The 15,529-nt window shown below is 40.8% G+C and overlaps 1 protein-coding gene across 6 annotated transcripts in view; it reads left to right on the top strand.

Moving 5' to 3' along the window:
* The window catches only part of LHFPL2 (LHFPL tetraspan subfamily member 2), a 167,709-nt gene that overhangs the window by 68,707 nt on the left and 83,473 nt on the right, over window positions 1-15,529 (top strand). For all 6 annotated transcript variants that reach the window (XM_015140202.3, XM_015140201.3, XM_078004166.1 and 3 more), the window contains one exon: window positions 7,642-7,700. The gene's annotated coding sequence lies outside the window, so the exon portion shown is untranslated. The remainder of the gene's footprint in view (window positions 1-7,641; window positions 7,701-15,529) is intronic.

Below are 15,529 nucleotides of genomic sequence, written 5' to 3'. Positions count from 1 at the left end.
ATTTGGCACTGAAAGTGGTCTTTTGCAGTCTTACAATGTCCTCATATATTTAGTTAGTGTGTGTGTGTATATATGTATATACATATATACACCTATGTATATACGTATATGTATATACGTATGCACACACATATATGTATATATATACACCTACATATATAGCATACTTTGTAGAATTATTTGGTGGAGTCTTGAAGAGATAGCTCAGGTATTTCATATGCACTAACTCCTCTAATACATACATCCCTCTGAGGTAGATGATATTTTTTCTTTTTACTATATAGCCAGCTCTTTCCTTCCTTACTTCACATGCTTTTCTGGGGGTAATCTCACTCTTACCTATGACTTCAGTCACCTCCTATATGTTGGCAGTTTTCCAAACTATATTGCCTGCGCTACTGGAATCCCCTCTACCAGGTTGCCCAGCTAGGTACTTCAAACCTTCAAAGCTTCAGCAGAGCAAAATGTCCTTGCTGTCTCGTCTGATCTCCTTTTCCCCCAGTGTTTGGTCAAGACATTATCATCTGCCCACGCGTGTATTCATCAACTGATATTTACTGAGAGAATGCATTCTTTCTCAGGCACCATTACTGGTGTTAGGGATCTGTATATCATAGACCAAAACTGATTAAAAGCCTTGTCTTCTGGGAGCTTACATCCTATTGGATAGACAACTAACTTAAAAATTCAGATCTATTTCTGTACTTACCTAGCTAGACATTTCTGTCTCTGTGTATCCACCTTATCCATCCATATGGATGGACGTCAGGCAGTGGTGAGAGCTGTGGACAGGCAGTGCTGGAGGCACAGAGGGGTGTGTTGCACTTTTAGCGAGGGTGGTCAGGGAAGGAGATAATGTTTGAATGGAGATTTGAATGAAGCAAGGGACAAGTATGAATATCTGTGATTTTGGGGGGTCTGCCTCACCCTCTGTTAGTCCTTCTCAGTCAAGGACAAACAGGTCATTTTTGGATGTCACCCCAAGCCACAGTTTGTAAATGTGAGCCGTGAAATGAGTGGATGGACTTGAAACAGGGAGATAGACAAGCGAATAATTATTAGTGTGGTGGATGTGACCCCTACCACTCTCTGAGCCGCGTGAGCTCAGAGAAGGCATGGAGAGGGCAGAGGCGAGGGTGGGTTCAGAGAAGGCTGCATGGAAGACGACACTGAAGTTGGGTCTTGAGCAAAGTTTCATGCATGGAGTTGGGAAGGATATAGAGGCAAGATAGTTACAGAGGCAGATGCCCTGGGCCTCAAATCTGAGGTTTTCAGAATGCAGCATCGAATTCAGGGTCCACACAGGCCAAAAAAGGAGAGGAGCACAACACCATGACCTGTGATGGGGAGTGTGCAGCAAACTCCAGGACAGATGAGCTGGGAATGGGTGTGTTTTAAGAGGACAGTTTCCACGTCTCTGATTTTGAGTGCTGCCTTTGGAAAAGGAAAGATGCAAGAAAGAACCAGAGGCTTTTCCACCTTCTTCTCTTTCCAGATGCCTCCAAGAGAGTGTTCCTTCCCTACATCTCCCTTAGTCTGTGTCTTGTCTTCTAGTTTTAATCTTGGCATCTGCTTTTCAGAAATGTTGGTCTGTTATTACTTAAAGCTTATGCTTAGATTTGGAATGCAGACCACGAAGAACTGTCAGGCACAGAAAGCGCTTGTCAGCACTTACAGCCCGAGTTATTCACTGCGGCCACCTGTTTGTCTGGCCTATTCCCCAAGAGTGTTGCACTCACCTGTCTGCCTGTAATGCCCTGTGTCTGTGGATCTTAAATAACCTATTCTCGAACAAGTAGGATATTTGATGAGGTTTGCACATTGCTCGTGCTCAACACTATTCACAGTAGTTTCTGTCTTGCAAAATGATGATATGTATATTCAAGGTTTAAAAAAAAAGCAAGACGATTGAGTAGTTGTCATCTGGAGGAGGGTTTTCAGAATTGCCTATACACACTTGCTCCCCTGTCACTCTCCTTCATCACTCATAGTCTAGGGCTACTCTACAATAGAAGGAGTTCACAGAGGTGGGTCCAGACACTGGTGTTTTGGAAACATACCCACTGGAGGATCCCCCCTGCCTTGGACAGCGTCACTGCTACTCAGTGCTTCATTGCTGCCTGCGATTCCTCCTTGCCTCCTGCGCTTTCTTCTCATGCTGGAATTCCTGCTCTCATGTTTACCTGATGATTTTCTCCACTCTCGTTAACCCAGTATTTCTTTCTTCTACGTAGCCTGACTTTTCTAACTACTATTTGTAGGGAATGTTCATGGTGTAATGATCCTTTTGTTTATTCAGTAAACATTTATGAATTGTCTACTCTATGTCATGCCCTGTGTTGAGTGCAAGAGATTTGGAGAGGAGTAAGCTAGAATTAGTTTTGTTCTCAAGGACCTTGTTGTCCCATGGATTTATAACTAAATATTGGGGAAGAGGTAAGAATTATGTGAATGAATATGGTCCCAGCTGTGTGGGACTAACAATAGCAGTGTTTTGATGTGCAAACCTGGCATGTTAAAAAGCAGTATAATTGAATATGACTCGTGGCTGGCACATTATAGCTATTCTGTTGTACCTAGATATTTAAAAACATACTCTCTAACAGCTTCACTTTGATGGGATAATGTTTGAATCAAGGAGTTTCTCCTTCCTTAAGAGAAGAAGGACGTTTTCCTGATTAGCAACATTTGGCTTAGAGTCCGTGAGGTCTTCGGAAACTTGAACCTCAGTCTTTCACCACCGTGGTTGAGTGGCAGGGCTGGCATTGTTGGGGTTCAGGTTCCCAGCGTCTCACATGCATTTAACACAGTTCAGCCTTTGGCAGGCTGCCACTCTCTGTGCTTGGTAGACGGTTCATGAAACTTGACACTCTCATGTCTTTCCTTGAAAATCTTGCAAGGTTCAGCAATCCTTCAGTGGCTGACCCAGTTCTGTTAAACTCCTGTTGTCAGACACAATTGTGAGGTTGTCCTGGACCTGTTGTCAGAGAACGCATTTCAGACTTTAAAAAAAAGTTACCACCAGCCTAGTTCTGGAGCAACGATTAGTGCTTTGGCTGCAGAAACGAGGAGTGCTCTTTGTGCTTAGTATGCTGTCACGGACTCCCCTTAAAATGTGGACAGATTTCCCCGAGCACTTGTTGTATCAGTAGAGCACAGTAAAGTAGAATTTGGACAATTACTCCTTTAGATGACTCATGTAAATAGAGCCTTAGAGAGTGCATCTACAGAAAATACAATGAGCTCTTCCTAGTCAGGTAGAAGGGATGGTTTTGTGAGAGTAGCAGAGCTCTTACTGTATTTTTCTTTTAGCTAATTTTGCTTTGGTATTTGCCTCGGTGCTTCAGGTCTTTGGGGCCCATCCTTGCCCCTGATCTTAATATGGGGAGATGATACTTAATAAAAATAATGGTTGCAGGCATCTTATGTTGGTTGTTGCAGTATTGCCTAGCTGGAAATACACTGGCCTGCCTGGGGGGTCAGAAGCCCTAGATTGGAGCCCATATTCTAGCATTACTAAGGGTGTGATTTAGCTTAAGTGGTTCAGATTCCTGGTTTATAAAATGGGGATAATAAAGATGTGTCTCCCCACCCACACTCCGGCCCCCTTTTGGTAAGAGTGCCTATAAAATGAGAAAATGAATCGCAGAGCGTCCTGTGACATACACTGCTCTGCCATGAAGCTCCCGTTCTTGCTGTGGATGGGCATAGACCTCAGGTCTCAGGGAAGGATTGTGAGAGGACAGTTGCTGAGACTTTCCCCCTCTGTAGCCTCTGTGATTATGACCTGCTGTTTCTTAACCCACCCTAGAGGCAACGTGGACCACCTTGGGGCAACTCTGTTTATTACAAAGTTCTTTCTTCATTCAGCCGAAATTTACCCCTGTCATTTCCAAGGTAATTTTTACTCCTTGGTTCTAGTTTTACAGAGTAACATGAAACAGTTCGAATCAGTGCACTGCAAGTCTTAGCAATCTGTAACTGAGAAAGGGGTCTTACAACTCTGCTTCCTGTTTTTGGCAATTCAATTCAATAAGTAAGTGCTGGTGCCCGTCACGTGGGGGCCGTGATCGCTGTGCGGCACTAAAGGCAGCTATTGTTTCTCCTGACATCCGGAAGTGTAACAGAAGGGCATGCAGCCCAAATGGAGATGAATGGGAAGTGAAGATTTTTTAACTCCTTAATGTGCAAAAACACAGTAGTTTTAATTTTATTTTAGATTGTTTTTGGAATAAACAGTGCCTACTTTTATTGGACTATAAATGGCCATGCAGACTAATAATATACATATATACAGATAAAGACCAATATTTACATGAACCCATGTGTTTAACTACCAGTAAGTGAAAAAAAACCCATATTTGCATTTAGGAAAATGGAGAAAAGGTGACCTGGCAGCGTGAGAATACTTTTGTATGTGCTCTAATTGATGTTCTTGTCGTCAGCACATCCCATGAGAGGATCCTGAAGTGTCTTCTCAGTGATTAGAGGGACCACACTCTTTACACTGAGTTTTACACGTTGATTTATAGAATCCAAGACAAAAATGAACAAATGAAAAAGCAGTATAGCCTTAGCAGTAGGTGCCCCTAGCAGTTCTTGACCCCTGTTACTGACTAGCTGCATGCCTTTGAGGAAGCCAGCCCTTATTCCTCAGGAATTCGTTTCCCTCATAGTTAAAATGAGGCCAAAATTTTCTCTCCTGCTTGCATTATATAGTTGTTAGAATAAAATGTGATCATGTATGCAGATTTGAATATTAATACCACTTCTTGCAAGCCATGTAACTTTTGGTAAGATTAAGTTTCTTTTTGCCTGCTTCCTCATCTTTAAAATGGGATAATACTGGTAGCTACTTCGGGGGTTTTGTGAAAGCAAATGAGTTAATTCACAAAAATTGTTTTTCAGAAACATTGGTCTCTTATTACTTCATAAACTTTAAGTAATAACAGACCAATGTTTCTAAAAAACAGATGCCAAGATTAAAACTAGAAATAAAGACGCCGTTCTAATACGTAGAACAGTGCCTGACAGTCCTAATATATTAACTTTTTGGGTGAATGTTTGAAGTGTCTGTGACTTAGTATATTTTTAGTATACTGTATTTTCGAAATAGCGTATTTAAAAAAAAATGAAAATCACACCCTGTAAACAAACCAAACCCAGAACAGAATTGGCATGTTTTTATCTTCCTGATTACTTTGGTGGTTTCACAAGATATTACTACTTTGTCAAAAAAGCTTAATCATGATACTAAGAACCTATTCCTAAATGCCTTTTATCTTCAAAGCTTTGGGTCAAATTAATTTATTCTAGAAAATGCTTTTTACTGCCAGTGTGAATTTGGAAAGCTTTAGGTGGGAACTGGGATACAATTCTGCCTTCTCTGTTACTGTTAGGGTCTTGACTGTCTTAACTGTCCAGAGCTTTGCTTGCTTTATATGCAAAAAAAGGAGATTTTAAAAAATGTTATCTTTGAATTTTGAACAGTACCAAGGTTGAAGTGACTCATTTTGTTGTGACTCATTTAGCTTTTAGAAATAAGGAAATGTTGATCAAGAACTCCATTTATAACAGACCCATTCATAATAATCCTAGTGGCATATTTCACAGAAGCCATTTCCAGATAAAAATATTGATCATTACTTCCCCTACAGGGTAAAATAAAATTGTGGGAAATGCTTAGAATTTAGCAAGTAATTAAGTTAACAAAGAACCATTTGTAAAAAGTCATAGTTTTGCCAGGCGCAGTGGCTCACGCCTGTAATCCCAGCACTTTGGGAGGCCGAGGTGGGCGGATCACTTGAGGTCAGAAGTTCAAGACCAGCCTGGCTAACATGGTGAAACCTCGTCTCTACTAAAAACACAAAAATTAGTTGGGGGTGGTGGCACATGCCTGTAATCCCAGCTACTCGGGAAGCTGAGGCAGGAGAATTGCTTGAACCCAGGAGGTGGAGGTTCCAGTGAGCTGAGATCACGCCATTGTACTCCAGCCTGGGTGACAGGGAGACTCTGTCTCCAAAAAAAAAAAAAAAAAAAAAAAGTCATAGTTTCCTTAACTATTGTAACAAAGGACTTTATGAATTCAGAATTCTTTTGTATATTTTTGTTAAAGTGAAACCGAATGACTGTTGTCCTGTATCTTCAAGTTTATTACTAAGCTAAAATGATGTGATAGAGGAGGCTTTGTGCCACCACTGGCTTTTCAACCTCAGGTACACTTTTGATTAACACTGGTGCTGCTGATATGAAGCTGCTCATCTGCATATTAGTGTGGACAGTCATAGCTTGTTATTACAGATTTTGATTATTATCTCATGGCTGTATTTGAAAATCTGATTATAGAAAATAAGCATGGGGACTTCTTGTTTTCCTGCTTATCAGTGGAATTGAGGCTGTTGAACATTTTCTGTTTAATTTACCTTATGTGGAATTATACATATTTATACACCCCAGTTGCATTTTTAATATCTCATGAACTCAAAATGCTTTTTTTCTAAATATTTACTCATATCCAGTGTTACCTTGTAGTCCTAAATAACGTAAGCCTAATCATTTTTAAATGAAGAAATTACTTTTAAATGTCCTAAAAGAAAAAGCTAATTGGCTGGTCATCTGCTAGCCAATTTCTGTTAGAGTTTGCATTAAGGAATATGTGGTTTCTATCTGGGGAGGTGACCAATAGGCTTTGTAGAATGGAAGAGATTCTTTTAAGAGCAAGATTATCTGATAGGAGGAAAAAGGCATGTTTGGAAACCCTGGATCCTGTGGTATTGAGGAAGGTTCTCTACTTCTTTTAACATCAGTTTCCCCATCTGTTAATGGGTATCTTTGTCTAGAAAGGTTGTAATATGTTCCTATAACAGTCCCAGGTGCATAATAGATTTTCAACAAATGGTAATTGTGACATTTTATGTTAGAAATTTATTCCATTTATGTTTAATATTTCAAAGCAATGCTGAAGAGATATTTGAGGATTCTCTGTTTTGTGAATGTATTAGTAGGCTTATAAGTTTCTAAAGGTTCCCTAAAGACTTTGAGACCACCAGAAGGAATCCTTGATTTCTAAATAAACTAATCATTAAATAAGTTCTTACTTTTCAACTTTTATTTTTACTATGTTAGGGTTTTTCTAAAAATGGCCCTTTTTCCACTTTCCCAGTCTTGACATCTTTGTGAATTTAACTTTAGAACTTAACCTGCATAACTGAAAAGGATATAAAGTGCTGCTAGGATAGTTTCTTCAGTCACAATTTCATATTTTATTTCTTAATTTGTTTCTGGATTTTTGAGCCTTTTTATGGTCATTCATTAAAGTATCCTCCAGGACACAAATTATATTTTTAAGTTGGTCCCCTTGTGAGGGGAAAGGAAAGGATGTAATTAGGTACATGTTCACAGGCTGGACATTCTCCCCTGGCCTTTTACTTTTTCTAGTTCATCAGTGGTTTGGACCCTGTGTTCGTGTGTTGGTGTTCCTGGGCGGGAGCGGCCGTGTTCTAATGCAAGTTGAGCTGTGTGCTGCCTAGGGACCAATATTTGAAATGTCACATATTTTAATGAGATATAAAATTGCATGCTAAGTCTTTGTGTGTGTATGTGTGTTTAAAATCTAACTCTTTGTTCAATTTGTTTTTCCAGGTGGCATTTTCCTGAAGTTGTTCGTTAAGACTTCCCAGCATTCCTACAGATATAAATAGGTAAGTAAATGAAATCAGATGACCTTATTGTTGGTGATTGTTTGGAAACAATTTTCCAGTGAATGGCAACTTCTTGAAAAAGATGCAGTGTTTCAAACTTTTGAACCCTGTGTGGTAAGCACTAATTTTTTTAGGGCTAGAAACATCACTTAGATGAGCATACATAAATATTATAAACAACCCTGTGAAGTTTCATAAATGGTATTCAATGCTATAGTTGCCACACTTCAAATCTAATATGCTTTGTTTGTCACCCTTCATACCCAAGTTTCAGAGCTCTTTATAGTAGGCATAGCTGAATTTAAGTTGTCTTTCCTTTTGAGCTTCTCTGTGGACCATTTCATCATTTTTATCATTTTTCTCAGACAGAGAAAGTAGAGATAGCTGATTAAAATTACCCAATTTTATTACTCAATGATAGCTCATATCTTTGGAAGGATTGTGGGAATAAAAGTTGGAGGCAGTTGACTAATAGGTGATTTATGATTAATTCTACAGGTTCTAGTTTATAAAGGTCACTTTTTGAAAATATTAGTGAAGATAATAGAGGTTGAGTAATCTTGTACAATACACATTTAAGAAAATCAAGGGAGTACATAGTCAAATAATTGTCCCAAAAGACTTTGATCCAGCTCTGTTTCTCCCAAGGGAGAGGCCTATTCAGCCAGGTCCTCTCGGGTCTTGTTACAAACTGGAAGTTCGGCTCAGTCCAAAGAAGCCAGCTCAAGGTATGGATTTGGGACTTACTGACACCCTTTTCAGGAGGGTCTGCCATGTGGAGGGGATTTGCACACAGCATTTTCACAGACACCATCTCATTTGTAGGAAACTCTTTTAGCTTGCAGATTCTAGGGAAGGAAAAATTGCTCTTATGTTATGAAATGAACTGGTGACTCCTCAAATGTTAAGTTGTTCTAACAACTTCTATTGCTTAGGTTAGGAAGCTTGAGGGTTTTTTTGTTGTTGTTAAATGGGAATTGTAAATACTTGTGTGTTATGAAACTATTTGAGCAGAATTCCTTCTCATTGGAATGCCAGGGCTGACCTGAGACAGGTGGTGTCCTGAGCAGGCTAATCATTGGCACTTTATCAAACTGATAATCTTTTTTTTTTTTTTTTTTTTTTTTTGAGGTGGAGTCTGGCTCTGTCACCCAGGCTGAAGTGCAGTGGTATGATCTCAGTTCACTGCAACCTCCACCTCCTGGGTTCACGTGATTCTCCTGCCTCAGCCTCCTGAGTAGAGTAGCTGGGACTACAGGCGTGCACCACTATACCTGGCTAATTTTGGTATTTTTATTAGAGACGGGGTTTCACCATGTTGGCCAGGCTGGTCTTGAACTCCTGACCTCAAGTGATCTGCCCACCTCAGCTTCCCAAAGTGCTAGGATTACAGGTGTGAGCCACCATGGTCAGCCCAAACTGATAATCTTTATCTACTCCATCTTTATGTAGTGGAGGTGGGCGAAACTGATTTTCTATTAATAAAAATGTATACCTTTGCCTGTATGGTGAAATTAAGGAACTTATTACATGTGATTTTCTGAACCAGTTGCTCATAAACCTGTTTAAAGTTTGGCTAATAATACTGCCATGTGCTGCTCAGATGCAAAATTTCAGATGCTCGTCAGCTAGGTGACATTGGGTTTGGTAGTGAGGTCTGGTTTTTGCTCATATAGTTCTACAACTGCAGATACTCTCATCGGAGGCAGGTCTGTGCTGGGGAGGGGCATTTGTTTCTACTCCCGCGCACTGTCTGCCTGAGTGGTAACAGGAGCGATTTTCATTTTACCTGTTATTTCAGGAGTGTGAAAACCCGAGTGAAGAGGCTCTATACTTCTCACGTGTTTCCCAGTAATGGCTTAGTCCCCTCTTTGTGAGTGGTCACCGTGGTCACTGCCAGACTGGCCTATTTATTCCTGCTCTGGGGAAAAGCCAATTTCATTCTGCTGTGTTCCCTTAAATGTGGTTAAATTAAATGTGGTAAATTAAAAGTGGTGTGTTCCCTTAAAATGCCCCCTCTCTGAATACTTAACCTAATAGAACCAGCCTTCTCTGTGTCTTTTTTTTTTTTAGGTTGTGAATTCATCCCATGGAAATACAATAACACTTTATCAAGTCAGATAAACACAAGAACAGACATTCTGAATTAATGGTGTCTGAATTGTAGAGCAATCTGATCCTGCTTTTTTTTTTTTTTTTTTGAGGTGGAATCTCACTCTGTCGCTCAGGCTGGAGTGCAGTGACGTGAGCTTGGCTCACTGCAGCCTCTGCCTCCCCGGTTCGAGCAATTCTTCTGCCCCAGCCTCCCAAGTAGCTGGGATTACAGGCATCTGCCACCACGCCCGGCTGATTTCTGTATTTTTAGCAGATACTGGGTTTCGCCATGTTGGTGATCCTGCTTTCTGTTATGTAGTTAGTCACGTTATATGACTTAGTGGAAGGTTTCTTTTGAGCGAAGAGCACAGTTGCAGTCTGGGGCGAGCCTGATGTTAGGCGATCCTTGGCAGAGGTTCCGTCTCTGTGGACACGGACCTGGATTGGGACCCCAGCTGTGGCACCAGCAGGCTCTGTGACCTAGGGCACTTTTCATTGCCATGTGGAATTCTCATCTCTACTCATGGATAATCCCTTCTTCCCAAAGTGGTGGGAAGATTGACCAACATAAAGATAGGAATGTGTGTGGTACGTAGTAAACAGCAGGTATTCCTCTGCTGGTTCCCTGGCACTGGGTATCGTGGAAAGAGCACAGGATGTGGAATCTGAGGGCTTGCTCTGCCAGGCTCTTGCTGTGCCTCTTTGGGCGAATCTCTTACCACCTGTGCCTCACTGACAAAGTGGCAAGGGTAATACCTGCTCAGTTTTGCCTGCCTATTCCATGAGAATTGTGAGAAGGCTTTGAAAAGTGTGAATTTAGGGTGGGTGATCAGCATAAGCGGCCCCTACTAGGCATGCTTTTAATCCAGACTCTCTGGGCTTAAATCCCTGCTCTAACCACTTATAATTAGGTGAATGTCCTTGAGCAAGTGACTGTCACCATAATTAGGTGAATGTCCTTGAGCAAGTGACTGTCACCCTGTCTAGTTCTCACCTATCTCACCTGATTGCTCTGAGAGTAAATGATGTACTGTTTGAATACTGGGGCATACAGAACTAGCACCTAATGAATATCGGTATACATGCTCGTAAATTCACTAGGACATAAGAAGGGAGGCAGAGAATTAGACGTGAAAAAATATCCACAGTCTTAAAACCCCTCGTGTTTGAACTGTGTCTTGTTGAGCTGCCTTTTATCATGTTATGCAAGTTTGGACCAGGGAAGATGATCTGAATAAACTGAGGATGACCCCCACAAGGTGGGACTCCCTCGTGGGCGAATGCAGCACTGGGAGTTGGTCTTCCTGGGTTCTCTTCACAGGTGAACTGGGGACAGGTCTCTTCCCATCTAGGGGAATTCTAGCCGAAGGGGCAAAGTGAAAGCGCTATACCTGCACCATCCGATTCGGTCGTATCTCCCCGTTAGTGTCTCCCTGTGTGGCTGCTGAGCACTTGACATATGGCTAGTGCGACTGAGGCACCAAAGTTTTCATCCTACTTACTTGAAAATTTAGAACTGAGAGTCGATTCAGTTTTTGGCAAAAGTTTAAGTATGTTTGGAACAACTTTCATATGTGATTCTACTTTTTCAACTGTAAATTTTATAAATTTTAAACCAGATCAATTTTTCCTGATGGAAATTTTGTGCCTTAATTGAAATGTGCAATAAGTGCAAAATGCACAAGATTTTGAAGTGTTAAGTATTAGAAGAATGTAAAAATTCCATTAATAATTTTTATGCTGATCACATGTCAAAATCATAATGTTCTACATATTTTGAGTTATATGAAATTTATTAAAATTGGTTTCTTTATGCTTTTTAATGTTGCTATAAAAATTTTAATACACATGACTTACAGTAATATTTTTATTGCACAGTGCTGTTCTAGAGCATCATAGAATTGGATAGCTTCTAATTTATCAAGTAAAATACTATTTTCCCTATTCGTTTTTGACGATTATGAAAGTTGGGTTTTTTCTTTTTTTAAGGTTTTGTTCATAGTATGCCAATTAACAAGTTTGAGAAATGTTTTAAATATTCAAAATTGGGGGGGAAAAAAAGAAAAAATGCATAGCAAACAAGTTACCTAAGCCTTGTATAATATCGCTCAAGGTCAATGTTTGCTTTCCTTGCAGTCCTTTGGCCTCCACTGCTTTGTGAAGCTGTCAAGGGAAGCCCTCAGAGCCTTCCCCTCACAACCACTCCCTAGGATATGAAACCAGTATTTTCAGCTAAATGATCCTCCTTCTTGATGATTGTTGACTTGGACGTTTGTTGCAGGCACCATGTTCCTGGTATCACATACTGCTGTGCCCCAGGAGATCAGTTTAGGAACAGTCATCTAGGACAAAATGACTTTTAATTTACCCATAGTGGTTCTGCACTCTCTTCTTACCATGTACCAGAAATATGGAGATATATTGCCAAGGGCATGATTGCTGGCTAGCTGCTTAGTTTTCAGCAGCAGGTGTAGGAAACATGAGAAGATAATACAACGTAAGGTTATCAGTATGTGTGTTTCACATTGATGCCCTAGTGGCACTTATGTGCATTCTGAGAGGCAGTGGGTCGAGTGTTTGATTCAGAATCATTCTGGTCTGGGTTTGAGGATAGGCCACATCCCTTATGAGGCAATGGTGGTGAGGATAGCTAACCTCTGTCATTCTGTTCCTCTGTAGTTGGTGCCAATAGACACTGGCTGCTTTCCTTGTTAAAATTCTTTGATTGTGTGTACTCGATCTGTGATGCCTGTATTTTTTTGTGTAATAACCACAGCAAATACATTGCCATTGTTGTATTTTTCCAGACTGAGCAGATGGGTGGTACAGTTAAAAGCTCTATCTAGGAATTAAGCAGGATTGATATTTCTGTATTAAATAGAAACCATTATCAAATTTTTTGAAGAATCTTTACCTAAAGAAAGGTGTCTTTTCTTTGCATAGTTTAATTGTTATGATAATTGATCTTCTTAAATTCCAATATTAGAATATAGAATACATTTATACCATCAATTTGGAAGCAGTCAATAGGAATAGGAAGCATTTATTAAGAGAAAGTGTAACAACCTTCTCCCTTTACTTGATGGTAAGTTGGACCAAATATAGGGTCCCTGGAGGGGAAAAATGATAAAGTAGAAATGACAGTGATATTCAAGATTTAACAAAACAAATCAGAGTAATTAAATGCATTGAAGACAAAATGGATGTAGTTCTTTTGTCATTTTCTAATTTTGTTACTTGCATGTTGACAATGTATCTTTTTTCTGATGAGACTTCTAGCTAGGCCTATCCCACAGGAGACTTCTGGGGCTTCTCTCCAGAGGGGTATTCTCTTTCTATGAAAAGTTGCTTCCCTTGATGGACTATAAACTTCCCAAGGGCAGGTGTGAGTTTTGTAGTATATCCTCGATGCCCAGTGCAATGTCTGACATTATAGGCTATCTAGCACAGTGCCTGATACTTACATTTGCTCAGTAAATGTTGGTCAAATTGAAGAGTGAGTGGGGGCTTAACTATAATATCCGCTTTGTAAGAATTTGGGAGTATGGCCCACTTATAATTTGGGAAGCCACAAATTTTTTTTTAAGCCAAAAAGTAAAGTTGAACATTAAGAAGGCACCACTGGAGCAGCTGACGAGAGGCCAGGAAAGCAGATAGGAAGGCATCACTGGCAAGAAATGAGGACTAAAAGGGAGGTTTGGGAGAGTAGGGTGGGCAGGGCTGCAGCCAGCTGACGAAACATAGACTCATGGAGGCAGGTGGCCATGGAGTTAGCTTTGGACAGGAACAGGGCAGCTCTCTGTGGCACAGCAGGTGTGCTGCCATAGGTAAGCTGAAAGTACAGGGAATAGGCCTTAAGATAATTCTTATGTTGTGGCTCAGTTCTTTTGAGCAGTGGGAAAAAAAGTCGTCTGCTTTGGGGAGAGGAGGTGAAGCCTGGAGGCTTAAGAAGAATGCGTGTTTTCCCTAGGTGGAAAATAACTCTTCTCAGTGCTCATGTGACCAGAGTGCCCATCTTCCGGTGGATTCTGGCCTTCTGTCTGATGGATTATTGCACAAAGAATTCTTGTCCTCCATCCAATCGGATTAGTCCACAGGGATGTTTTGGATCTCACATTAATAAATATATAAGCCTGGTGCAGACATGTGCCTGTAATCCCAGTGTTCAGGAGCCCGAGGTGGGAGTAAGCCCAGGAGTTTGAGGCCAGCCTGGGCCACATAGCAAGACCCTGTCTCTGAAAAGAAAAATGTGTAGTTTTGTTGTGATCAATGAAAGTCCATGAAAAAGGCTATATGCAAATCTCCCAGCAGGTAGATTTGGTTCCAGTTGGTGCTCCTGTTGTCATTCCATCTGCATGAAGAATCCCCCTAATCCTTCCTGAGAAAGCTTTTTTATTTTAACAATCCACTTTAAAAAATTGCTTCTAGAAAGGAAGGTGGTCTAATTGAACTCAGATGAATGAGTGTACACTGGGATGGTGTAGGGGTGTTCCCTTATCATCCCTGTATAACGAATGTATGCTTTTTATGAAGCTTGTTAATATAGGTAATAGCTGTACACATTTTTATTTAGTATTCTTATTTAAAATAATTGCCCATGCCAAACCACAGCAAACCCTGCTTGCCACTAAAGAAAGCAATAGCATATCCCTGAAGTTCTGAGATGCTGCCCCCGTAAATACCGTATCTGCTCTTTGAAACGTCATAATGACTCCCTAACTAAAACTGACCTCTACTGAATTAAATATCGATTTAATCTATATTCTCTTGGATTCATTCAATTCAGCTTGCAATAAAGTTTTTGTAGTCTTTGCTTTCTTTCATGCTCTGATGCTGGTTGGAACCGTTAGTCATACAACCGTCCTGTCCTTCCAGACACTGCTCGCACCAGCAACCCCAGAGCCACAGGCCAGCCACTTGGCACATGTTACAGAGCCAAGGTAGCAGGCAGCCTCTAAAAATGGGGTTGGCCCCATCTCTGCACCTTATGTTACCATCCCAGAACAATCTGTGAAAAACTCTTAAGGCTACTTGGCAAGTCCAGATGAACTTGGAAACGTACCTGATTTTGATCCAAATTGTTCTATAACTGTGGCCAAGTGGTGTTAGGAGGTGGGCACTTCCTGTCGTTAATTTACATCTTTCACGTAATGAAGGCAACTATGACTGAGGGTCATGTTAGGAATCTAATGTGACTGGTCTGAAAGAGCTGATCCCCTCTGTCTGCCTTGCCACCACATTCTCCCTCCTTGCTTCATTCTCAGACTACATCTGTGATTCAGTTGAAGTCCAATCTATTTTTCTCCTAACACTCATGGAGTGACTGTGGATTGGAAAGACACAGTGTAGGATGGTGGTCAAGTGCTTTCATGGACTTCTCCTCATTCAAGGTCAGGGTCATCAGTTTTGGACCATTATGTCCCACATCAGATACATTTAAGTTTATTCATCTGGAAACTGGCAGGCATTTTGGTAAAAGGATGGTTACAGAGAAAGTCATTGGGGCAAACCCCTAGAAGCTATGCCTTTCTTTCAGTGCTCTGGTATTCTGTGTTGTATGCTTGCATATTTACATCATCTGCACATCTTAAATCTAAGATGGTTTTTCACCTGCCCAGAGGTCACATTCAGTCTTCTCTGGTGGCCTTGAACACTGGTATACTCTTTTTTTTTTTTTTTTTGAGACGGAGTCTTGCTCTGCCGCCCAGGCTGGAGTGCAGTGGCGCGATCTCGGC

Source organism: Macaca mulatta, chromosome 6 (assembly GCF_049350105.2).
Source record: "Macaca mulatta isolate MMU2019108-1 chromosome 6, T2T-MMU8v2.0, whole genome shotgun sequence".
Taxonomy (NCBI): Eukaryota; Metazoa; Chordata; class Mammalia; order Primates; family Cercopithecidae; genus Macaca; species Macaca mulatta.
This window is presented reverse-complemented; position numbering and strand designations above follow the sequence as displayed.